At 49.8% G+C, this 24,656-nt stretch overlaps 16 non-coding genes and 1 pseudogene across 16 annotated transcripts; all 17 read left to right on the forward strand.

Annotated features, from left to right (window-relative positions):
* Positions 1-14,778: 14,778 nt before the first annotated feature.
* LOC134995586 (U1 spliceosomal RNA) lies at positions 14,779-14,942 on the forward strand. Its single transcript, XR_010198334.1, has one exon. It is a non-coding gene; the product is annotated as a U1 spliceosomal RNA (small nuclear RNA).
* A 152-nt stretch (positions 14,943-15,094) lies between these two features.
* Positions 15,095-15,236, forward strand: LOC134995601 (U1 spliceosomal RNA; annotated as a pseudogene).
* Positions 15,237-15,928: 692 nt separating this feature from the next.
* Positions 15,929-16,092, forward strand: LOC134995593 (U1 spliceosomal RNA). The gene has a single exon (XR_010198341.1). It is a non-coding gene; the product is annotated as a U1 spliceosomal RNA (small nuclear RNA).
* A 152-nt stretch (positions 16,093-16,244) lies between these two features.
* On the forward strand, positions 16,245-16,407 carry LOC134995566 (U1 spliceosomal RNA). The gene has a single exon (XR_010198317.1). It is a non-coding gene; the product is annotated as a U1 spliceosomal RNA (small nuclear RNA).
* Positions 16,408-17,081: 674 nt separating this feature from the next.
* On the forward strand, positions 17,082-17,245 carry LOC134995584 (U1 spliceosomal RNA). The gene has a single exon (XR_010198332.1). It is a non-coding gene; the product is annotated as a U1 spliceosomal RNA (small nuclear RNA).
* A 971-nt stretch (positions 17,246-18,216) lies between these two features.
* Positions 18,217-18,380, forward strand: LOC134995581 (U1 spliceosomal RNA). The gene has a single exon (XR_010198329.1). It is a non-coding gene; the product is annotated as a U1 spliceosomal RNA (small nuclear RNA).
* Positions 18,381-18,532: 152 nt separating this feature from the next.
* On the forward strand, positions 18,533-18,695 carry LOC134995624 (U1 spliceosomal RNA). The gene has a single exon (XR_010198370.1). It is a non-coding gene; the product is annotated as a U1 spliceosomal RNA (small nuclear RNA).
* A 671-nt stretch (positions 18,696-19,366) lies between these two features.
* LOC134995609 (U1 spliceosomal RNA) lies at positions 19,367-19,531 on the forward strand. The gene has a single exon (XR_010198356.1). It is a non-coding gene; the product is annotated as a U1 spliceosomal RNA (small nuclear RNA).
* A 152-nt stretch (positions 19,532-19,683) lies between these two features.
* On the forward strand, positions 19,684-19,846 carry LOC134995606 (U1 spliceosomal RNA). The gene has a single exon (XR_010198353.1). It is a non-coding gene; the product is annotated as a U1 spliceosomal RNA (small nuclear RNA).
* A 674-nt stretch (positions 19,847-20,520) lies between these two features.
* On the forward strand, positions 20,521-20,682 carry LOC134995580 (U1 spliceosomal RNA). Its single transcript, XR_010198328.1, has one exon. It is a non-coding gene; the product is annotated as a U1 spliceosomal RNA (small nuclear RNA).
* Positions 20,683-20,835: 153 nt separating this feature from the next.
* Positions 20,836-20,998, forward strand: LOC134995602 (U1 spliceosomal RNA). Its single transcript, XR_010198349.1, has one exon. It is a non-coding gene; the product is annotated as a U1 spliceosomal RNA (small nuclear RNA).
* A 674-nt stretch (positions 20,999-21,672) lies between these two features.
* LOC134995590 (U1 spliceosomal RNA) lies at positions 21,673-21,836 on the forward strand. The gene has a single exon (XR_010198338.1). It is a non-coding gene; the product is annotated as a U1 spliceosomal RNA (small nuclear RNA).
* A 152-nt stretch (positions 21,837-21,988) lies between these two features.
* On the forward strand, positions 21,989-22,151 carry LOC134995564 (U1 spliceosomal RNA). The gene has a single exon (XR_010198315.1). It is a non-coding gene; the product is annotated as a U1 spliceosomal RNA (small nuclear RNA).
* Positions 22,152-22,825: 674 nt separating this feature from the next.
* On the forward strand, positions 22,826-22,989 carry LOC134995591 (U1 spliceosomal RNA). The gene has a single exon (XR_010198339.1). It is a non-coding gene; the product is annotated as a U1 spliceosomal RNA (small nuclear RNA).
* Positions 22,990-23,141: 152 nt separating this feature from the next.
* LOC134995616 (U1 spliceosomal RNA) lies at positions 23,142-23,304 on the forward strand. Its single transcript, XR_010198362.1, has one exon. It is a non-coding gene; the product is annotated as a U1 spliceosomal RNA (small nuclear RNA).
* Positions 23,305-23,978: 674 nt separating this feature from the next.
* LOC134995592 (U1 spliceosomal RNA) lies at positions 23,979-24,142 on the forward strand. The gene has a single exon (XR_010198340.1). It is a non-coding gene; the product is annotated as a U1 spliceosomal RNA (small nuclear RNA).
* Positions 24,143-24,294: 152 nt separating this feature from the next.
* LOC134995617 (U1 spliceosomal RNA) lies at positions 24,295-24,457 on the forward strand. Its single transcript, XR_010198363.1, has one exon. It is a non-coding gene; the product is annotated as a U1 spliceosomal RNA (small nuclear RNA).
* Positions 24,458-24,656: the final 199 nt, after the last annotated feature.

Here is a 24,656-nt window from a genome sequence, read left to right on the forward strand (position 1 = left end):
ATTTGATTAAGTGATTTTATAAAAAAAACAGCTAGGAAGCACAATTTAGCAGTGGGTTGCAGAGAAAAAGAAAAATGCTGGCAGAAAAATCCAATTGAGTGATTAAACAGCTCTTCATTTTCTGGCTTTATTTTTATGATAACAAATTTGTTCTCTGAAAAGTGTCCACAAAGCCAAGTATCTGATTAACATCTTTGTAGGGATTGTTTTTCACCTATTACTAAATTAAACTTGCTTCATTGGAAAGGCAGCAAGATGCATCCTCATTTCAATATCTACGGAAATAATACAGGTTGACACCAGGAAACATTAACGCCACTGCATCTTTGCTGTTTTCTCATGTGGAAGTCTGTTTAATGTGAAAACAAGGTGATATCTAATTAGCACACAGGTAAGGAATTAAGAAAATCTTTATTTAAGGGTGAAGATGTTTCTCACAAAATCGTTGCCCCAATGCATCATTGAAATTTAAGCTGGAAAGATGATTTTAATATATCACTTGTACATTTTGTATTGCTCTTCTGGTGACAATGTAGTTTGTTTTTGTCAATTACCATTTTAATAATCGGGTAAAGAAAATTAATTGGATTTTTGAAAGAAAACAATACTGTCAATATACTATTAAAACAAATTAAAATGGTAAAAGTTATTGTACTTTAAGTAAAAATAAAAGAGCAAAAATATCAATCCCAGTTTTGGATTACTTTAATTAACAAAAAAAAATGCATATAGCAGAGGATAGTTTCAATCTGCCTACCTCTGGGTTATGGACCCAGCATGCTTCCATTACAGTACTCTGCTGCACATGTAAGTGCAAGAGATCCTGAAGCACTCACTCATCATGGGAAAGTACCAATGTGTTTCTTCATTGGTTGATGGAAGAAACATCTTACAAAAACTCTCCAGATTATTGACTATTTAAAGTTTTTATAGGAAACGTTCTAGATGAATGCTTATTAGCCTTTGTCAGTATGTACTTTTGCAAAGTGTTGCTGTGGCGCAATCACTTAGTGTGTACGGCTATTAACCAAAAGGTTGGTGGTTCAATCCCACCCAGGGACGTAATTGACCTTGTTATCAGATTTTTTTGATCTTTAAGTAGACAAGTCAAAATTTCGAAAACCCCTGTTATGGTGTAGGGTACCTGGCCTTCTCTGATGTAATCAGAGTTAGATTTGATTCAGTGATTTTATAAAAACAGCTAGGAAGCACAATTTAGCAGTGGGTTGCAGAGAAAAAGAAATATGCTGGCAGAAAAATCCAATTGAGTGATTAAACAGCTCTTCATTTTCTGGCTTTATTTTTATGATAACAAATTTGTTCTCTGAAAAGTGTCCACAAAGCCAAGTATCTGATTAACATCTTTGTAGGGATGGTTTTTCACCTATTACTAAATTAAACTTGCTTCATTGGAAAGGCAGCAAGATGCATCCTCATTTCAATGTCTACGGAAATAATACAGGTTGACACCAGGAAACATTAACGCCACTGCATCTTTGCTGTTTTCTCATGTGGAAGTCTGTTTAATGTGAAAACAAGGTGATATCTAATTAGCACACAGGTAAGGAATTAAGAAAATCTTTATTTAAGGGTGAAGATGTTTCTCACAAAATCGTTGCCCCAATGCATCATTGAAATTCAAGCTGGAAAGATGATTTTAATATATCACTTGTACATTTTGTATTGCTCTTCTGGTGACAATGTAGTTTGTTTTTTGTCAATTACCATTTTAATAATCGGGTAAAGAAAATTAAGTGGATTTTTGAAAGAAAACAATACTGTCAATTATAAGGGCACGGTCGTGCCCTTATATTAAGGCTGAATCGAACAAACGGAATTCTCCCATAGGGAACTTCTGAGATGGGGGCATGGTGTTTGAGGGGCTACACCTCAAAACTGATAGGACGTACTGAGCTGAAATTTGGCATGGACGCGTAGAATCGTCACCCGCTGCTGCAGGCCTAATTTCAGGGCAAAATAATAAAAAATGAGGAATTGGGAGTAAGCTAAACTTCCAACTGTCAGTTTTTTTCTGCCACTCCCTCTGTGGCTTTTTGACAACGTTTTCCTATAGAGTGAATGAAGATTTTTTTGGGAAGGCATAACTCAGGATAGAGGACGAATTAAGACTTGGGGTTTGTTTTACTAGATAGAGTATGCCCCAGTGTAGTGCCTTTTGGGGTTGTGGTTTTTCAGAAAGTTATAGGGTTTTTTTAATTAAGAGAAATATGCCCCATTATAGAGATAGGGCATTTCAATTTATTGCGCCTGCGCAGTGACCGCCAGCAGGGGGTGTACAGAGAGTAGCTCTGGCAGTTGGGCACGAGGATACAGAGCGGGAAGGAGTCACGTGGAGCTGCAGGAGGACAGCCAGCGGTTCCCGGCGTGTGAGTTCATTGAGGTCCATGAAGCGGGAGGAGATCGCCGGAGCTGCGTAGCACTGGGTGAGTTCTGTCAGGCAGCCCACCGCTGTGTACCCAGCTTCCACTTCTCCCCCGCGTGTCCGGCCACCCTCCCCTCTCGCCCGCCCGGCCACCCTCCCCTCCCGCCCGCCCGCCCGCCCGCCCGCTCGCCCGCTCGCCCGCCCGCTTGCCCGCTGTGTGCCCGGCCGCCCGCCGGACCTTCCCTGGTGGCTGCCTGCGTCTCCTCCCCGCGTCTGTGGTGCGGCTGGCAGTAGGAGGCGTCTCGGGCAGCTGTGTCCGGCCACTCCTCCCTCCTCCTCCTCCCGCTGTGTCCGGCCCTCCCTCCCTGCAGTATGCGGTATTTATCAAGGTCTCTATGGTCACCAGTCACCCCCCCTTCCCCCTCTCGCCCTCCCTGCTGTGTGTCCGTCTCCCCACCTGCTGTGTGTCCGTCGCCCCCCCCTTGCCCTCCCTGCTGTGTGTCCCCCCCCTCCTCCCTGCAGTGTGTTCCCCCCCGCGCCCTCCCTGCTGTGTGTCTGGCCACCCTCCCCTCCTCCCGCTGTGTCCGGCCACCCTCCCCTCCTCCCGCTGTGTCCGGCCACCCCCCCTCCAGCTGTGTCCGGCCACCCCCCCCCTCTCGCTGTGTCCGTCCACCCCCTACCTCCCGCTGTGTCCGGCCACCCCCCCTCCCGCTGTGACCGGCCACCCCCCCACTCCCGCTGTGTCTGGCCACCCCCCCCCCCTCCCGCTGTGTCCGGCCACCCTCCCCTCCTCCCGCTGTGTCCGGCCACCCTCCCCTCCTTCCGCTGTGTCCGGCCACCCCCCCCTCCCGCTGTGTCCGGCCACCCCCCCCTCCCGCTGTGTCCGTCCACCCCCCCCTCCCGCTGTGTCCGGCCACCCCCCCTCCCACTGTGTCCGGCCACCCCCCCCTCCTCCCGCTGTGTCCGGCCACCCCCCCTCCTCCCGCTGTGTCCGGCCACCCCCCCTCCTCCCGCTGTGTCCGTCCACCCCCCCTCCTCCTCTCTGCTGTGTGTCCGTTCTCCCCCCGCCCTCCCTGCTGTGTGTCCGTCCCCCCCCGCCCTCCCTGCAGCGCCTGACACACGCACACGCAGCGCCTGACACACACGCACACACGCAGCACCTGACACACACACACAGACGCAGCACCTGACACTCACACGGACCTGACACACACGCACACACTCACACGCAGCGCCTGACACACACAGACACGCAGCGCCTGACACACACAGACACACAGCGCCTGACACACACACACTCACGCACCTGACACACACACTCACGCACCTGACACACACACACACACTCACACACCTGACACACACACACTCACGCACCTGACACACGCACACTCACGCACCTGACACACGCACACGGCACGCAGCACCTGACACACACACAGCACCTGACACACACACACACACGCAGCACCTGACACACAGACATGCACACGCAGACACGCAGCACCTGACACACACACGCAGACACGCAGCACCTGACACACACACACACGCAGCACCTGACACACACACGCAGACATGCAGCACCTGACACACACACGCAGACACGCAGCACCTGACACACACACGCAGACACGCAGCACCTGACACAGACACGCAGCACCTGACACACACACACATACGCAGCACCTGACACACACACACAGCACCTGACACACACACACGCAGCACCTGACACAGACATGCAGCGCCTGACACACACACGCAGACATGCAGCACCTGACACACACATGCAGCACCTGACAGACACACACACACACACACACACACACACATGCAGCACCTGACACACCCACACACACAGACATGCAGCACCTGACACACCCACACACACACGCAGCACCTGACACACATACATACATGTGGCATTTAACGCACACACGCACAGCACCTGACACACATACATACATGTGGCATTTAACGCACACACGCACAGCACCTGACACACAATCATATACACTCAGAGCACCTAACACACACATACACTCGCAGCACCTCACACACACTCGTATACACACGCAGCACCTGCCACTCACACATATATACACATGTAGCACCTGCCACTCCCACATACATGAACAGCACCTAACACACACATATATACATGCAGCACCTGACACACACATACACGTGCAGCACCTGACAGTCACACACATACAGATGCGACACAAACACATACACGCTCAACACCTGACACCCACGTGGCAGCTGACACATACAAATGCAGCACCTGAGATACACACATATACACGTGCAGCACCTGAGACACACACATACACGTACAGCACCTGACACACACACACATGTATGTACACGCGCGGCTCCAGGCACACACATACGTACGTACACACGCGGAATTTAAAACACACACACACTTACACGTGCGGCACCTGACACACATGTACGAACACGCGTGGCTCCTGACACACACACACGCGTGGCTCCTGACACACACACACACACACACACACACACATGTACGAACACGCTCGGCTCCTGACACACACACGTATATACGTATACGCACGGCACCTGACACCTACACGTATGTACGTATACGCACGGCTCCTGACACCCACACGCATGTACACGCGCGGCTCCTGGCACACACACACACACACACGTACGTACACGCGCGGCACCTGACACACGCCTGTACGTACACACATGCACAGCACCTGACATACACACATGTAGGTACGCGCCACCTGACACACACACACACACACGTACACGCACGACACTTGACACACACGTACGTACACGCACGGCACTGACACGTATGTACGCGCACGGCACCTGACACTCACGTACATACTAGTGATGAGTGGGTTCGGTTCGTCGGAATCCGAACCCCCCGAACTTCACCCATTTTACACGGGTCCGAGGCAGGTTCGAACCTTCCCGCCTTGCTCGGCTAGCCCGAGCGCGCACGAACGTCATCATCCCGCTGTCGGATTCTCGCGAGATTCGGATGTCTGCATTCGTGGAAAGGGATCCCATGTGTAAACATGGGACCCCTTTCAGTCCGTCTGGTCCGGGTGTTCGGTTTGTTGTTTTGCCAAGTACGTGGATTTAATCTGGAACCTGGATCAGGTGAGTATAATTATCTTTTATTTTCAGGTACCCGTGGATTCTACTTGGAGAAGAGGACCGACTGCTTCATGTCAACATAGGTAAGTATGTGTGTGTCGGCAGGTGGGAAATAAAGTTATACTTTCACGGTGTCTGTGTCCTGTTTTAATTTGGGTATTTTTCCCCCAGTAGAACTACAGGTACCAGCGGGCCCGTTTTTCTCCTGCATGCTGGTACTTGTGGTTCTCCAAGTACCAGCTTGCGGGGGAGGCTTGCTGGGACATGTAGTACTACTAGAAAAAACAATATTCTTTAAATTTTCTCAAGGCTATCAGCCTCCCATCCGCAGCCCTTGGATGGGGGGGACAGCCTCGGGCTTCACCCCTGGCCCTTAGGTGGCTGGGGGGGGGACCCCTTGATTGAAGGGGTCCCCACTCCCCCAGGGTACCCCGGCCAGGGGTGACTAGTTGGATATTTAATGCCACGGCCGCAGGGCACTGTATAAAAGTGACCCCCGGCTGTGGCATTATCTGTCCAGCTAGTGGAGCCCGATGCTGGTGTAAAAAATACGGGGGACCCCTACTCTTTTTGTCCCCCGTATTTTTTGCACCAGCACCAGGCGCAGAGCCCGGTGCTGGTTTTAAAAATACGGGGGATCCCCTGTCCGTTTTTCCCCCGGATTTTTAGAACCAGGACCGGCTCGAAGAGCCCGAGGCTGGTTATGCTTTGGAGGGGGGACCCACGCAATTTTTTTTTCGGGTTTTTCACATTCCATTTAAAAAATAAATAATATTTTAAAAAATATATAAATAATACTTGTGCCTCCAAAAAAGACAAACCAAGTACCTAATCCCTTCTAATATAAATAGATATGCTATTACCAAAAAAAAAAAACTGCATAAAAAAAAACATGTTTTTAAAAAATTTTTATTAGATTCCGCCAGCAAAGTGTGGCGGATTGAAAATGACGAATTTATTGTTTAAAAGCACTGTTGTCGAATTTACAAACTTCAATTGAATATACTTTTGTCGAATTGCCGCATTTGTACCATTGCAGAAAAGTCGAATTTGTCAAATGTCGAATTTTAAAGTCGAATTTTGAAAGCCTGTAAGAATAGGCTCCGTCCCCTTCTACCCCTGTACCTTGCTCTCTCCTGTCTGTGCTCTCTCCCGTCTGTAGGACTAGGCCCCGCCCCCTTCTTACCCTCCTGTGACTGCTCTCTCCTGACAAGTGGACCAGGCCTGCCCCCTACACGCTGCTGGTGTCTTCATTGTTACTTGGTCTGGAGCTCCGTTGGGGAGAGAACTCACGTGAGCTCATTAAGAATGAGGAACTGGGATGTTTTAATTTTATTGTGAGTAGTGTAGTGTGGTGATGTAGTATGTTGTATGGGGGGTATAGTGTAATTATGAAGTGCAGCATATGGGAGGGCTGTAGCATAGTGATGTAGTGTGGCATATGGGGGGTGGTAGCGCATAGGCGTGCGTACAGGGGGTGCCTGGTGCGCACAGGCACTCCCTAATGTCCAGCACCGCTGCACGCCACGCTTGAGTAGCACAGTGATCGCTGAGTGTGTGATCGGTGGAGCCTAGCCTGCAGCTCATTTCCGTACCTCCCACCACCGCTGCACCCGACCCCCCTCTGCCTGCTGCTAATACTATGCTGAGTGCATTCGTCGGCGGCCTCACTGGGGGGACTGGCGTCACCTTGCAATGTGACGTGGTGATGTCCGCCCATGCTCTCCTCCCGCCCACCTGTGCTTTCCTCCTGCTGCGGTCTCTCAGTCCTAGTGTGCCGCGGCCGCCACACCACTGGCAGTGTTCCTCTAGGAGGGACTGGGAGCTGCTGGCAGACACATTCTGCTGAGACTTACTTGTCAGTGCGGGTTCCGGACGGCAGGCGGCGGGTGGGAGGGCAGACGGGGAGCAGGTGTCACAAGGAGTGTGTGGGTAACTAATTAACAATACTTCCGCTCAACGTGGCACTGCTGGTCCTTCATCTCCCATGTCTCTTCACCAGGTGGCGGGCGGCCCGGAAATTAAGTGATGTGTTGTGCAGCAGTCAGTGTGAAGTGACTGTGAGTAACACTGGTGGTGCTGATGATGCTGCTGCAGAATCTGGAAGCAATTAATTCATAAATATAATGTACTCTATCAGTGTTTCTCTGACGTCCTAGTGGATGCTGGGAACTCCGTAAGGACCATGGGGATTAGCGGCTCCGCAGGATACTGGGCACAAAAGTAAAGCTTTAGGACTACCTGGTGTGCACTGGCTCCTCCCCCTATGACAATCCTCCAAGCCTCAGTTAGATTTTTGTGCCCGGCCGAGAAGGGTGCACACTAGGGGCTCTCCTGAGCTTCTTAGTGAAAGTTTTGTTTTAGGTTTTTTATTTTCAGTGAGACCTGCTGGCAACAGGCTCACTGCATCGAGGGACTAAGGGGAGAAGAAGCGAACTCACCTGCGTGCAGAGTGGATTGGGCTTCTTAGGCTACTGGACACCATTAGCTCCAGAGGGACCGAACACAGGCCCAGCCTCGGAGCTCGGTCCCAGAGCCGCGCCGCCGGCCCCCTTACAGAGCCAGAAGCAAGAAGAGGTCCGGAAAATCGGCGGCAGAAGACATCCTGTCTTCACCAAGGTAGCGCACAGCACTGCAGCTGTGCGCCATTGCTCCTCAGCACACTTCACACTTCGGTCACTGAGGGTGCAGGGCGCTAGGGGAGGCGCCCTGAGCAGCAATAGAAACACCTTGGCTGGCGAAAATACATCACATATAGCCCCCAGGGCTATATGGATGAATTTTAACCCCTGGCAGATTCCACAGAAAAACGTGAGAAAAGGCCGCCGAGAAGGGGGCGGAGCCTATCTCCTCAGCACACTGGCGCCATTTTCTCTCACAGCGCCGTTGGAGGGAAACTCCCTGGCTCTCCCCTGCAGTTACTACACTACAGAAAGGGGTTAAAAAAGAGAGGGGGGCACTAATTAGGCGTAGTATAACAATACAGCAGCTATAAGGGGAAAAACACTTATATAAGGTTATCCCTGTATATATATATATATATAGCGCTCTGGTGTGTGCTGGCATACTCTCCCTCTGTCTCCCCAAAGGGCTAGTGGGGTCCTGTCCTCTATCAGAGCATTCCCTGTGTGTGTGCTGTGTGTCGGTACGATTGTGTCGACATGTATGAGGAGGAAAATGGTGTGGAGGCGGAGCAATTGCCTGTAATGGAGTTGTCACCCCCTAGGGAGTCGACACCTGAGTGGCTGAGCTTATGGAAGGAATTACGTGACAGTGTCAGCTCTTTACAAAAGATTGATGACATGAGACAGCCGGCTACTCAGCCTGTGCCTGTCCAGGTGTCTCAAAAGCCATCAGGGGCTCTAAAACGCCCGTTACCGCAGATGGCAGATACAGACGCCGACACGGATACTGATTCCAGTGTCGACGATTAAGAGACGAATGTGACTTCCAGTAGGGCCACACGTTACATGATTGAGGCTATGGAAAATGTTTTTACACATTTCTGATAATACCAGTACCACTAAAAAGGGTATTATGTTGGGTGAGAAAAAACTGCCTGTAGTTTTTCCTGCATCTGAGGAATTAAATGAAGTGTGTGATGATGCGTGGGTTTCCCCCGATAAAAACTGTTAATTCCTAAAAAGTTATTAGCATCATACCCCTTCCCGCCAGAGGATAGGGCACATTGGGAAACACCCCCTAGGGTGAATAAAGCGCTCACACGCTTGTCTAAACAGGTGGCACTACCGTCCCCGGATACGGCCGCCCTTAAGGAACCTGCTGACAGAAAGCAGTAAAATATCCTAAAATGTATATACACTCACACGGGTGTGATACTGCGACCAGCAATCGCCTCAGCCTGGATGTGCAGTGCTGGGGTGGCTTGGTCGGATTCCCTGACTGACAATATTGATACCCTAGATAGGGACAGTATATTACTGACTATAGAGCATTTAAAAGATGCTTTCTATATATGCGTTGTGCACAGAGGGATATTTGCCGACTGGCATCAAGAGTAAGTGCGCTGTCCATTTCTGCCAGAAGAGGGTTATGGACAAGACAGTGGTCAGGTGATGCTGATTCCAAAAGGCATATGGAAGTATCGCCTTATAAAAGGGAGGAGTTATTTGGGGTAGGTCTAACAGACCTGGTGGCCACGGCAACGGCTGGGAAATCCACATTTTTACCCCAGGTAGCCTCTCAACATAAGAAGACGCCGTATTATCAGGCGCAGTCCTTTGGGCCCCATAAGGGCAAGCGGGCAAAAGGCTCCTCATTTCTGCCCCGTGGCAGAGGGAGAGGAAAAAGGCTGCAGCAAACAGCCAGTTCCCAGGAACAGAAACGGTGGGGGCCCGTCTCATAAATTTCAGCGTGCAGTGGGCTCACTCACAGGTGGACCCCTGGATCCTTCAGGTGGTATCTCAGGGGTACAAATTGGAATTTGAGACGTCTCCCCTTCGCCGTTTTCCTAAAGTCTGCTTTACCGACGTCTCCCTCCGACAGGGAGGCGGTATGGGAAGCCATTCACAAGCTGTATTCCCAGCAGGTGATAATCAAGGTACCCCTCCTACAACAGGGAAAGGGGTATTATTCCACGCTGTTTGTGGTACCGAAGCCGGACGGCTCGGTGAGACCTAATTTAAATCTGAAATCCTTGAACACTTACATACAAAGGTTCAAATTCAAGATGGAGTCACTCAGAGCGGTGATGGCAAACCGGGAAGAAGGGGATTATATGGTGTCTCTGGACATCAAGGATGCTTATCTCCATGTCCCAAATTACCCTTCTCACCAAGGGTACCTCAGGTTTGTGGTACAGAACTGTCACTATCAGTTTCAGACGCTGCCGTTTGGTTTGTCCACGGCACCCCGGGTCTTTACCAAAGTAATGGCCGAAATGATGATACTCCTTCGAAGGAAGGGAGTTTTAATTATCCCTTACTTGGACGATCTCCGGATAAGGGCAAGATCCAGGGAACAGTTGGTAGTCGGGGTAGCACTATCTCAGGTAGTGTTGCGGCAGCACGGTTGGATTCTTAATATTCCAAAATCGCAGCTGATTCCGACGACACGTCTTCTATTCCTAAGGATGATCCTGGACACAGTCCAGAAAATAAGAATTTACTTACCGATAATTCTATTTCTCATAGTCCGTAGTGGATGCTGGGGACTCCGAAAGGACCATGGGGAATAGCGGCTCCGCAGGAGACTGGGCACAAAGTAAAAGCTTTAGGACTAGCTGGTGTGCACTGGCTCCTCCCCCTATGACCCTCCTCCAAGCCTCAGTTAGGATACTGTGCCCGGACGAGCGTACACAATAAGGAAGGATTTTGAATCCCGGGTAAGACTCATACCAGCCACACCAATCACACCGTACAACTTGTGATCTGAACCCAGTTAACAGCATGATAACAGAAGGAGCCTCTGAAAAGATGGCTCACAACAACAATAACCCGATATTTGTAACAATAACTATGTACAAGTAATGCAGACAATCCGCACTTGGGATGGGCGCCCAGCATCCACTACAGACTATGAGAAATAGAATTATCGGTAAGTAAATTCTTATTTTCTCTAACGTCCTAGTGGATGCTGGGGACTCCGAAAGGACCATGGGGATTATACCAAAGCTCCCAACCGGGTGGAGAGTGCGGATGACTCTGCAGCACCGAATGAGAGAACTCCAGGTCCTCCTCAGCCAGGGTATCAAATTTGTAGAATTTAGCAAACATGTTTTCCCCTGACCAAGTAGCTGCTCGGCAAAGTTGTAAAGCCGAGACCCCTCGGGCAGCCGCCCAAGATGAGCCCACTTTCCGTGTGGAATGGGCTTTTACAGATTTTGGCTGTGGCAGGCCTGCCACAGAATGTGCAAGCTGAATTGTACTACAAATCCAACGAGCAATCGTCTGCTTAGAAGCAGGAGCACCCAGCTTGCTGGGTGCATACAGGATAAACAGCGAATCAGATTTTCTGACTCCAGCCGTCCTGGAAACATATATTTTCAGGGCCCTGACTACGTCCAGCAACTTGGAATCCTCCAAGTCCCTAGTAGCCGCAGGCACCACATATGAAAAATTAGGTAAGGGCTTTTATAGGATAAAGCCGCCAATTCTGAGACACGATGTACAGAGAGCCAACGTAAAAAATAACAATGTTTATTAATAAAACATATAAAAAGATTAATTGTCAAATAACCGGTGAAAAATATATATAAATATATATAAGAACATTCTACCTTTGAGAAAGTCACGTGAACGTGACGAAACGCGTCAGGACCCGCCCCTATCCACACTCAGCTCAGGTGAAATCTTCCAGGTGTTCCTTGGTCCCCGCTGCACCCTCCTTCTACAGCATCCGACATCAGCGGCTTCAGCGCACACGCCGCCACGACCGGGTTGTGAGAGAGACGATCCATTCCTTTCCGCTGCACAGCGTATATAGGCATTGCAGGACATTGAAGCCGAGGACGCTCGGCTCTTACCAGCCCATTTTGGAAAGGTATTGAATATCAATTTCAACTGAGGGACTTTTTTATTCATTAGGATCCTACCAACACACCTGGTATTTATCAACTATCTAACAAGTGAATCACGGAACTTTTCACCCCAATAAGCTGAGTCATTACAATATACCACTAGTTCACGTCTAGTGACTGTTCTTATATATATTTGTATATATTTTTCACCGGTTATTTGACAATTAATCTTTTTATATGTTTTATTAATAAACATTGTTATTTTTTACGTTGGCTCTCTGTACATCATGTTTCGTTCCTGATATTCAGCGCAGCCGTTTGTTCTTTTTCTATGCTATCACCACAATACTACACATAGTATTCCGGCAAGCGCAGACTATCAGGAACATAAAATTGTGATTATTTAATTCTATGAAACACGTATTGGTTTTCACTTTTTATTTTGATGATTAGGCACTCGTTTGTTGCAGTTTTTTGTTTTGGTCAATTCTGAGACACGCCTGGCTGAAGCCAGGGCTAACAGCATTACCACTTTCCATGTGAGATATTTTAAGTCCACAGTGGTGAGTGGTTCAAACCAATGTGATTTTAGGAATCCCAAAACTACATTGAGATCCCAAGGTGCCACTGGAGGCACAAAAGGAGGCTGTATATGCAGTACTCCCTTGACAAACGTCTGAACTTCAGGAACAGAAGCCAGTTCTTTTTGGAAGAATATTGACAGGGCCGAAATTTGAACCTTAATGGACCCTAATTTGAAGCCCATAGACAGTCCTGTTTGCAGGAAATGCGGGAAACGACCCAGTTGAAATTCCTCTGTAGGGGCCTTCCTGGCCTCGCACCACGCAACATATTTACGCCAAATACGGTGATAATGTTGTATGGTTACATCCTTCCTGGCTTTGATCAGGGTAGGGATGACTTCATCCGGAATGCCTTTTTCCTTCAGGATCCGGCGTTCAACCGCCATGCCGTCAAACGCAGCCGCGGTAAGTCTTGGAACAGACATGGTCCCTGCTGGAGCAGGTCCTTTCTTAGAGGTAGAGGCCACGGGTCTTCCGTGAGCATCTCTTGAATTTCCGGGTACCAAGTCCTTCTTGGCCAATCCGGAGCCACGAGTATAGTCTTTACTCCTCTCCTTCTTATGATTCTCAGTACTTTTGGTATGAGAGGAAGAGGAGGGAACACATACACTGACTGGTACACCCACGGTGTTACCAGAGAGTCCACAGCTATTGCCTGAGGGTCCCTTGACCTGGCGCAATATCTGTCCAGTTTTTTGTTGAGGCGGGACGCCATCATGTCCACCCTTTGGTTTTTCCCAACGGTTCACAATCATGTGGAAGACTTCTGGGTGAAGTCCCCACTCCCCCGGGTGAAGATCGTGTCTGCTGAGGAAGTCTGCTTCCCAGTTGTCCACTCCCGGAATGAACACTGCTGACAGTGCTATCACATGATTCTCCGCCCAGCGAAGAATCCTTGCCACTTCCATCATTGCCCTCCTGCTTCTTGTGCCGCCCTGTCTGTTTACGTGGGCGACTGCCGTGATGTTGTCCGACTGGATCAACACCGGCTGACCCTGAAGCAGAGGTCTTGCCTGACTTAGGGCATTGTAAATGGCCCTTAGTTCCAGGATATTTATGTGAAGTGACGTTTCCATGCTTGACCACAAGCCCTGGAAATTTCTTCCCTGTGTGACTGCTCCCCAGCCTCTCAGGCTGGCATCCGTGGTCACCAGGACCCAATCCTGAATGCCGAATCTGCGGCCCTCTAGGAGATGAGCACTCTGTAACCACCACAGGAGAGACACCCTTGTCCTTGGAGACAGGGTTATCCGCTGATGCATTTGAAGATGCGATCCGGACCATTTGTCCAGCAGATCCCACTGAAAAGTTCTTGCGTGGAATCTGCCGAATGGAATCGCTTCGTAAGAAGCCACCATCTTTCCCAGGACCATTGTGCATTGATGTACTGACACTTGGCCTGGTCTTAGGAGGTTCCTGACTATGTCGGATAACTCCTTGGCTTTCTCCTCCGGGAGAAACACCTTTTTCTGTACTGTGTCCAGAATCATCCCTAGGAACAGCAGACGTGTCGTCGGAATCAGCTGCGATTTTGGAATATTTAGAATCCATCCGTGCTGTCGTAGTACTACTTGAGATAGTGCTACTCCGACCTCTAACTGTTCTCTGGACCTTGCCTGCTTACTTTGTGCCTTCCAATGCACAATGCAAACTACAGGTAGTGCTGCAGGGCCCACACCCTTTTACTTGCCGTACAGAGCAGCTCTGGAGCTGTTACAGTGCCCAGCTGCTGCAAGAAATCAGCTTGAATGCTTCAGGGGCTGGGGCATAGCCAACATGAGCCCCACACCGAAGGAGGGTGGAGGTGTTTAATGCGAACTAGGGGTCATCCAAGCGCCGCAAAAGGCCGCCATGCCCTGCACGCCCCTTTTCTCTTTTCATATGCAGACGAGGGTTGAAGCCAACTTTGACCCACTGCTTGGATGACATCACCGTATGCAAATCCATCTGCTGCAGGCCTTCCCCCAGGAATGCTTGCACTAGTTGTTGCATTTGGTTTGTTGTTTGGGGGTGCTTCATTATTAGGCAGCCTTCTGCCCTCCCATGTTCATCTGAAAATTTGTGTTCTCCCTGCAGTTGTTGTCCCCAGATGAGAGTTCCCTTGTGCTGCCTCAGTTGAATCTCCTTTACTTGACAGAGATGTGCCTGAGCAGCGGCCCTCCCCAGCCCTATCCCAAATCATACTTATTTTGCATAGGAGATACCATGGTCATGAAGATTGTTCTCCCAGGGTGAGGTTCATTCATTGCATTCTGGGTATGCTGACCCCTGTGATTTCCCCAAATGTGGGAAACTCGACTGCATTATTTGTGGTAGTGGGGGACTGTGTTTGTGCTTTCCTCTGGTCAGCTCTGGTAGAAGTCAGATTTATTTGTCTCAGATCTTCCTCTAGCCTTGTTCTTCTTTCGAGAGTTCCCTTGTGCTGCCTCAGTTGGATCTCCTTCACTTGACAGGGGGGTACCCGAGCAGCGACCCTCCCCAGCTCTAGCCCAACTTCTACTTACCTGGCAGGTGAGATACTATGATCATGTAGGTGCTTCTCCCAGGGCAAGGCTCACCCATTGCACTCTGGGTGTGCTGCTCCTGCGATTTCCCCAAATGTGGGAAACTTGACTGCATAATTTGTGTTTCCCCTGGTCGGCTCTCATATAATTCAGATCTCTTTGTCTCAGGTCTCTCTCCAGCCTAGTTTGCTGTCTGTTTCAACTTCTCTTTTCTTGAGCCGCTCCCTTCTATGCCCTTGCGCACTATCCTGACTTCTCCCGTCTGCTTACTTTGTGCCTTCCAATGCACAATGCAAACTACAGGTAGTGCTGCAGGGCCCACACCCTTTTACTTGCCGTTCAGAGCAGCTCTGGAGCTGTTACAGTGCCCAGCTGCTGCAAGAAATCAGCTTGAATGCTTCAGGGGCTGGGGCATAGCCAACATGAGCCCCACACCGAAGGAGGGTGGAGGTGTTTAATGCGAACTAGGGGTCATCCAAGCGCCGCAAAAGGCCGCCATGCCCTGCACGCCCCTTTTCTCTTTTCATATGCAGACGAGGGTTGAAGCCAACTTTGACCCACTGCTTGGATGACATCACCATATGCAAATCCATCTGCTGCTGGCCTTCCCCCAGGAATGCTTGTACTAGTTGTTGCATTTGGTTTGTTGTTTGGGGGTGCTTCAGTATTAGGCAGCCTTCTGCCCTCCCATGTTTATCTGGAAATATGTGTTCTCCCTGCAGTTGTTGTCCCCAGATGAGAGTTCCCTTGTGCTGCCTCAGTTGAATCTCCTTTACTTGACAGAGATGTGCCTGAGCAGCGGCCCTCCCCAGCCCTATCCCAAATCATACTTATTTTGCATAGGCGATACCATGGTCATGAAGATTGTTCTCCCAGGGTGAGGTTCATTCATTGCATTCTGGGTATGCTGACCCCTGTGATTTCCCCAAATGTGGGAAACACGACTGCATTATTTGTTGTAGTGGGGGACTGTGTTTGTGCTTTCCTCTGGACAGCTCTGGTAAAAGTCAGATTTATTTGTCTCAGATCTTCCTCTAGCCTTGTTCTTCTTTCGAGAGTTCCCTTGTGCTGCCTCAGTTGGATCTCTTTCACTTGACAGGGGGGTGCCAGAGCAGCGACCCTCCCCAGCTCTAGCCCAACTCCTACTTACCTGCCAGGTGAGATACTTTGATCATGAAGGTGCTTCTCCCAGGGCAAGGCTCACCCATTGCACTCTGGGTGTGGTGCCCCTGCGATTTCCCCAAATGTGGGAAGCTTGACTGCATAATTTGTGTTTCCCCTGGTCAGCTCTCGTATAATTCAGATCTCTTTGTCTCAGGTCTCTCTCCAGCCTAGTTTGCTGTCTGTTTCCACTTCTTTTTTCATGAGCCCCTCCCTTTTATACCCTTGTGCACTATCCTGACTTCTCCTCCTGTCTGCTTACTTTGTGCCTTCCAATGCACAATGCAAACTACAGGTAGTGCTGCAGGGCCCACACCCTTTTACTTGCCGTACAGAGCAGCTCTGGAGCTGTTACAGTGCCCAGCTGCTGCAAGAAATCAGCTTGAATGCTTCAGGGGCTGGGGCATAGCCAACATGAGCCCCACACCGAAGGAGGGTGGAGGTGTTTAATGTGAACTAGGGGTCATCCAAGCGCCGCAAAAGGCCGCCATGCCCTGCACGCCCCTTTTCTCTTTTCATATGCAGACGAGGGTTGAAGCCAACTTTGACCCACTGCTTGGATGACATCACCGTATGCAAATCCATCTGCTGCAGGCCTTCCCCCAGGAATGCTTGCACTAGTTGTTGCATTTGGTTTGTTGTTTGGGGGTGCTTCAGTATTAGGCAGCCTTCTGCCCTCCCATGTTCATCTGAAAATATGTGTTCTCCCTGCAGTTGTTGTCCCCAGATGAGAGTTCCCTTGTGCTGCCTCAGTTGAATCTCCTTTACTTGACAGAGATGTGCCTGAGCAGCGGCCCTCCCCAGCCCTATCCCAAATCATACTTATTTTGCATAGGAGATACCATGGTCATGAAGATTGTTCTCCCAGGGTGAGGTTCATTCATTGTATTCTGGGTATGCTGACCCCTGTGATTTCCCCAAATATGGGAAACTCGACTGCATTATTTGTGGTAGTGGGGGACTGTGTTTGTGCTTTCCTCTGGTCAGCTCTGGTAAAAGTCAGATTTATTTGTCTCAGATCTTCCTCTAGCCTTGTTCTTCTTTCGAGAGTTCCCTTGTGCTGCCTCAGTTGGATCTCTTTCACTTGACAGGGGGGTGCCCGAGCAGCGACCCTCCCCAGCTCTAGCCCAACTCCTACTTACCTGCCAGGTGAGATACTATGATCATGAAGGTGCTTCTCCCAGGGCAAGGCTCACCCATTGCACTCTGATTTCCCCAAATGTGGGAAGCTTGACTGCATAATTTGTGTTTCCCCTGGTCGGCTCTCGTATAATTCAGATCTCTTTGTCTCAGGTCTCTCTCCAGCCTAGTTTGCTGTCTGTTTCCACTTCTTTTTTCATGAGCCCCTCCCTTTTATACCCTTGTGCACTATCCTGACTTCTCCTCCTGTCTGCTTACTTTGTGCCTTCCAATGCACAATGCAAACTACAGGTAGTGCTGCAGGGCCCACACCCTTTTACTTGCCGTACAGAGCAGCTCTGGAGCTGTTACAGTGCCCAGCTGCTGCAAGAAATCAGCTTGAATGCTTCAGGGGCTGGGGCATAGCCAACATGAGCCCCACACCGAAGGAGGGTGGAGGTGTTTAATGCGAACTAGGGGTCATCCAAGCGCCGCAAAAGGCCGCCATGCCCTGCACGCCCCTTTTCTCTTTTCATATGCAGACGAGGGTTGAAGCCAACTTTGACCCACTGCTTGGATGACATCACCGTATGCAAATCCATCTGCTTCAGGCCTTCCCCCAGGAATGCTTGCACTAGTTGTTGCATTTGGTTTGTTTTTGGGGGTGCTTCAGTATTAGGCAGCCTTCTGCCCTCCCATGTTCATCTGAAAATATGTGTTCTCCCTGCAGTTGTTGTCCCCAGATGAGAGTTCCCTTGTGCTGCCTCAGTTGAATCTCCTTTACTTGACAGAGATGTGCCTGAGCAGCGGCCCTCCCCAGCCCTATCCCAAATCATACTTATTTTGCATAGGAGATACCATGGTCATGAAGATTGTTCTCCCAGGGTGAGGTTCATTCATTGCATTCTGGGTATGCTGACCCCTGTGATTTTCCCAAATTTGGGAAACTCGACTGCATTATTTGTGGTAGAGGGGGACTGTGTTTGTGCTTTCCTCTGGTCAGCTCTGGTAAAAGTCAGATTTCTTTGTCTCAGATCTTCCTCTAGCCTTGTTCTTCTTTCGAGAGTTTCCTTGTGCTGCCTCAGTTGGATCTCCTTCACTTGACAGGGGGGTGCCCGAGCAGCGACCCTCCCAAGCTCTAGCCCAACTCCTACTTACCTGCCAGGTGAGATACTATAATCAGGAAGGTGCTTCTCCCAGGGCAAGGCTCACCCATTGCACTCTGGGTGTGCTGCTCCTGCGATTTCCCCAAATGTGGGAAACTTGACTGCATAATTTGTGTTTCCCCTGGTCGGCTCTCGTATAATTCAGATCTCTTTGTCTCAGGTCTCTCTCCAGCCTAGTTTGCTGTCTGTTTCAACTTCTCTTTTCTTGAGCCGCTCCCTTCTATGCCCTTGCGCACTATCCTGACTTCTCCCGTCTGCTTACTTTGTGCCTTCCAATGCACAATGCAAACTACAGGTAGTGCTGCAGGGCCCACACCCTTTTACTTGCCGTTCAGAGCAGCTCTGGAGCTGTTACAGTGCCCAGCTGCTGCAATAAATCAGCTTGAATGCTTCAGGGGATGGGGCATGGCCAACATGAGCCCCACACCAAAGGAGGGTGGTGGTGTTTAATGCGAACTAGGGGTCATCCAAGCACCGCAAAAGGCCGCCATGCCCTGCACGCCCCTTTTCTCTTTTCATATGCAGATGAGGGTTGAAGCCAACTTTGACCCACTGCTTGGATGACATCACCGTATGCAAATCCGTCTTCTGCAGAACTTCCCCCAGGAATGCTTGCACTAGTTGTTGCATTTGGTTTGTTGTTTGGGGGTGCTTCAGTATTAGGCAGCCTTCTGCCCTCCCATGTTCATCTGAAAATATGTGTTCTCCCTGCAGTTGTTGTCCCCAGATGAGAGTTCCCTTGTGCTGCCTCAGTTGAATCTCCTTTACTTGACAGAGATGTGCATGAGCAGCGGCCCTCCCCAGCCCTATCCCAAATCATACTTATTTTGCATAGGAGATACCATGGTCATGAAGATTACTCTCCCAGGGTGAGGTTCATTCATTGCATTCTGGGTATGCTGACCCCTGTGATTTCCCCAAATGTGGGAAACGCGACTGCTTTATTTGTTGGTAGTGGGGGACTGTGTTTGTGTTTTCCTCTGGTCAGCTCTGGTAAAAGTCAAATTTCTTTGTTTCAGATCTTCCTCTAGCCTTGTTCTTCTTTCGAGAGTTTCCTTGTGCTGCCTCAGTTGGATCTCCTTCACTTGACAGGGGGGTGCCCGAGCAGCGACCCTCCCCAGCTCTAGCCCAACTCCTACTTACCTGCCAGGTGAGATACTATGATCATGAAGGTGCTTCTCCCAGGGCAAGGCTCACCCATTGCACTCTGGGTGTGCTGCCCCTGCGATTTCCCCAAATGTGGGAAACTTGACTGCATAATTTGTGTTTCCCCTGGTCAGGTCTCGTATAATTCAGATCTCTTTGTCTCAGGTCTCTCTCCAGCCTAGTTTGCTGTCTGTTTCAACTTCTCTTTTCTTGAGCCGCTCCCTTTTATACCCTTGTGCACTATCCTGACTTCTCCTCCTGTCTGCTTACTTTGTGCCTTCCAATGCGCAATGCAAACTACAGGTAGTGCTGCAGGGCCCACACCCTTTTACTTGCCTTACTGAACAGCTCTGGAGCTGTTACAGTGCCAAGCTGCTGCAAGAAATCAGCTTGAATGCTTCAGGGGATGGGGCATGGCCAACATGAGCCCCACACCGAAGGAGGGTGGAGGTGTTTAATGCGAACTAAGGGTCATCCAAGCGCCGCAAAAGGCCGCCATGCCCTGCATACCCCTTTTCTCTTTTCATATGCAGATGAGGGTTCCAGCCAACTTTGGCCCACTGCTTGGATGACATCACCGTATGCAATTCAGTCTTCTGCAGAACTTCCCCCAGGAATGCTTGTACTAGTTGTTGCATTTGGTTTGTTGTTTGGGGGTGCTTCAGTATTAGGCAGCCTTCTGCCCTCCCATGTTCATCTGAAAATATGTGTTCTCCCTGCAGTTGTTGTCCCCAGATGAGAGTTTCCTTGTGCTGCCTCAGTTGAATCTCCTTTACTTGACAGAGATGTGCATGAGCAGCGGCCCTCCCCAGCCCTATCCCAAATCATACTTATTTTGCATAGGAGATACCATGGTCATGAAGATTGTTCTCCCAGGGTGAGGTTCATTCATTGCATTTTGGGTATGCTGACCCCTGTGATTTCCCCAAATGTGGGAAACTCGACTGCATTATTTGTGGTAGTGGGGACTGTGTTTGTGCTTTCCTCTGGTCAGCTCTGGAAAAAGTCAGATTTCTTTGTCTCAGATCTTCCTCTAGCCTTGTTCTTCTTTCGAGAGTTCCCTTGTGCTGCCTCAGTTGGATCTCTTTCACTTGACAGGGGGGTGCCCGAACAGCGACTTTCCCCAGCTCTAGCCCAACTCCTACTTACCTGCCAGGTGAGATACTATGATCATGAAGGTGCTTCTCCCAGGGCAAGGCTCACCCATTGCACTCTGGGTGTGCTGCCCCTGCGATTTCCCCAAATGTGGGAAACTTGACTGCATAATTTGTGTTTCCCCTGGTCGGCTCTCGTATAATTCAGATCTCTTTGTCTCAGGTCTCTCTCCAGCCTAGTTTGCTGTCTGTTTCCACTTCTCTTTTCTTCAGCCGCTCCCTTCTATACCCTTGTGCACTATCCTGACTTCTCCTCCCGTCTGCTTACTTTGTGCCTTCCAATGCACAATGCAAACTACAGGTAGTGCTGCAGGGCCCACACCCTTTTACTTGCCTTACAGAGCAGCTCTGGAGCTGTTACAGTGCCCAGCTGCTGCAAGAAATCAGCTTGAATGCTTCAGGGGATGGGGCATGGCCAACATGAGCCCCACACCAAAGGAGGGTGGAGGTGTTTAATGCGAACTAGGGGTCATCCAAGCACCGCAAAAGGCCGCCATGCCCTGCACGCCCCTTTTCTCTTTTCATATGCAGATGAGGGTTGAAGCCAACTTTGACCCACTGCTTGGATGACATCACCGTATGCAAATCCGTCTTCTGCAGAACTTCCCCCAGGAATGCTTGCACTAGTTGTTGCATTTGGTTTGTTGTTTGGGGGTGCTTCAGTATTAGGCAGCCTTTTGCCCTCCCATGTTCATCTGAAAATATGTGTTCTCCCTGCAGTTGTTGTCCCAAGATGAGAGTTCCCTTGTGCTGCCTCAGTTGAATCTCCTTTACTTGACAGAGATGTGCATGAGCAGCGGCCCTCCCCAGCCCTATTCCAAATCATACTTATTTTGCATAGGAGATACCATGGTCATGAAGATTTTTCTCCCAGGGTGAGGTTCATTCATTGCATTTTGGGTATGCTGACCCCTGTGATTTCCCCAAATGTGGGAAACTTGACTGCATTATTTGTGGTAGTGGGAGACTGTGTTTGTGCTTTCCTCTGGTCAGCTCTGGTAAAAGTCAGATTTCTTTGTCTCAGATTTTCCTTTAGCCTTGTTCTTCTTTCGAGAGTTCCCTTGTGCTGCCTCAGTTGGATCTCCTTCACTTTACAGGGGGGTACCCGAGCAGCGACCCTCCCCAGCTCTAGCCCAACTCCTACTTACCTGCCAGGTGAGATACTATGATCATGAAGGTGCTTCTCCCAGGGCAAGGCTCACCCATTGTACTCTGGGTGTGCTGCTCCTGCGATTTCCCAAAATGTGGGAAACTTGACTGCATAATTTGTGTTTCCCCTGGTCGGCTCTCGTATAATTCAGATCTCTTTGTCTCAGGTCTCTCTCCAGCCTAGTTTGCTGTCTGTTTCCACTTCTCTTTTCTTCAGCCGCTCCCTTCTATACCCTTGTGCACTATCCTGACTTCTCCTCCCGTCTGCTTACTTTGTGCCTTCCAATGCACAATGCAAACTACAGGTAGTGCTGCAGGGCCCACACCCTTTTACTTGCCTTACAGAGCAGCTCTGGAGCTGTTACAGTGCCCAGCTGCTGCAAGAAATCAGCTTGAATGCTTCAGGGGCTGGGGCATAGCCAACATGAGCCCCACACCGAAGGAGGGTGGAGGTGTTTAATGCAAACTAGGGGTCAGACAAGCACCGCAAAAGGCCACCATGCCCTGCACGCCCCTTTTCTGTTTTCATATGCAGACGAGGGTTGAAGCCAACTTTGACCCACTGCTTGGATGACATCACCATATGCAAATCCATCTGCGGCAGGCCTTCCCCCAGGAATGCTTGCACTAGTTGTTGCATTTGGTTTGTTGTTTGGGGGTGCTTCAGTATTAGGCAGCCTTCTGCCCTCCCATGTTCATCTGAAAATATGTGTTCTCCCTGCAGTTGTTGTCCCAAGATGAGAGTTCCCTTGTGCTGCCTCAGTTGAATCTCCTTTACTTGACAGAGATGTGCATGAGCAGCGGCCCTCCCCAGCCCTATTCCAAATCATACTTATTTTGCATAGGAGATACCATGGTCATGAAGATTTTTCTCCCAGGGTGAGGTTCATTCATTGCATTTTGGGTATGCTGACCCCTGTGATTTCCCCAAATGTGGGAAACTTGACTGCATTATTTGTGGTAGTGGGAGACTGTGTTTGTGCTTTCCTCTGGTCAGCTCTGGTAAAAGTCAGATTTCTTTGTCTCAGATTTTCCTTTAGCCTTGTTCTTCTTTCGAGAGTTCCCTTGTGCTGCCTCAGTTGGATCTCCTTCACTTTACAGGGGGGTACCCGAGCAGCGACCCTCCCCAGCTCTAGCCCAACTCCTACTTACCTGCCAGGTGAGATACTATGATCATGAAGGTGCTTCTCCCAGGGCAAGGCTCACCCATTGTACTCTGGGTGTGCTGCTCCTGCGATTTCCCCAAATGTGGGAAACTTGACTGCATAATTTGTGTTTCCCCTGGTCGGCTCTCGTATAATTCAGATCTCTTTGTCTCAGGTCTCTCTCCAGCCTAGTTTGCTGTCTGTTTCCACTTCTCTTTTCTTCAGCCACTCCCTTCTATACCCTTGTGCACTATCCTGACTTCTCCTCCCGTCTGCTTACTTTGTGCCTTCCAATGCACAATGCAAACTACAGGTAGTGCTGCAGGGCCCACACCCTTTTACTTGCCTTACAGAGCAGCTCTGGAGCTGTTACAGTGCCCAGCTGCTGCAAGAAATCAGCTTGAATGCTTCAGGGGATGGGGCATGGCCAACATGAGCCCCACACCAAAGGAGGGTGGAGGTGTTTAATGCGAACTAGGGGTCATCCAAGCACCGCAAAAGGCCGCCATGCCCTGCACGCCCCTTTTCTCTTTTCATATGCAGATGAGGGTTGAAGCCAACTTTGACCCACTGCTTGGATGACATCACCGTATGCAAATCCGTCTTCTGCAGAACTTCCCCCAGGAATGCTTGCACTAGTTGTTGCATTTGGTTTGTTGTTTGGGGGTGCTTCAGTATTAGGCAGCCTTCTGCCCTCCCATGTTCATCTGAAAATATGTGTTCTCCCTGCAGTTGTTGTCCCAAGATGAGAGTTCCCTTGTGCTGCCTCAGTTGAATCTCCTTTACTTGACAGAGATGTGCATGAGCAGCGGCCCTCCCCAGCCCTATTCCAAATCATACTTATTTTGCATAGGAGATACCATGGTCATGAAGATTTTTCTCCCAGGGTGAGGTTCATTCATTGCATTTTGGGTATGCTGACCCCTGTGATTTCCCCAAATGTGGGAAACTTGACTGCATTATTTGTGGTAGTGGGAGACTGTGTTTGTGCTTTCCTCTGGTCAGCTCTGGTAAAAGTCAGATTTCTTTGTCTCAGATTTTCCTTTAGCCTTGTTCTTCTTTCGAGAGTTCCCTTGTGCTGCCTCAGTTGGATCTCCTTCACTTTACAGGGGGGTACCCGAGCAGCGACCCTCCCCAGCTCTAGCCCAACTCCTACTTACCTGCCAGGTGAGATACTATGATCATGAAGGTGCTTCTCCCAGGGCAAGGCTCACCCATTGTACTCTGGGTGTGCTGCTCCTGCGATTTCCCCAAATGTGGGAAACTTGACTGCATAATTTGTGTTTCCCCTGGTCGGCTCTCGTATAATTCAGATCTCTTTGTCTCAGGTCTCTCTCCAGCCTAGTTTGCTGTCTGTTTCCACTTCTCTTTTCTTCAGCCGCTCCCTTCTATACCCTTGTGCACTATCCTGACTTCTCCTCCCGTCTGCTTACTTTGTGCCTTCCAATGCACAATGCAAACTACAGGTAGTGCTGCAGGGCCCACACCCTTTTACTTGCCTTACAGAGCAGCTC

The sequence above is a fragment of the Pseudophryne corroboree genome, unplaced genomic scaffold, assembly GCF_028390025.1.
Source record: "Pseudophryne corroboree isolate aPseCor3 unplaced genomic scaffold, aPseCor3.hap2 scaffold_1399, whole genome shotgun sequence".
NCBI classification, from domain to species: domain Eukaryota; kingdom Metazoa; phylum Chordata; class Amphibia; order Anura; family Myobatrachidae; genus Pseudophryne; species Pseudophryne corroboree.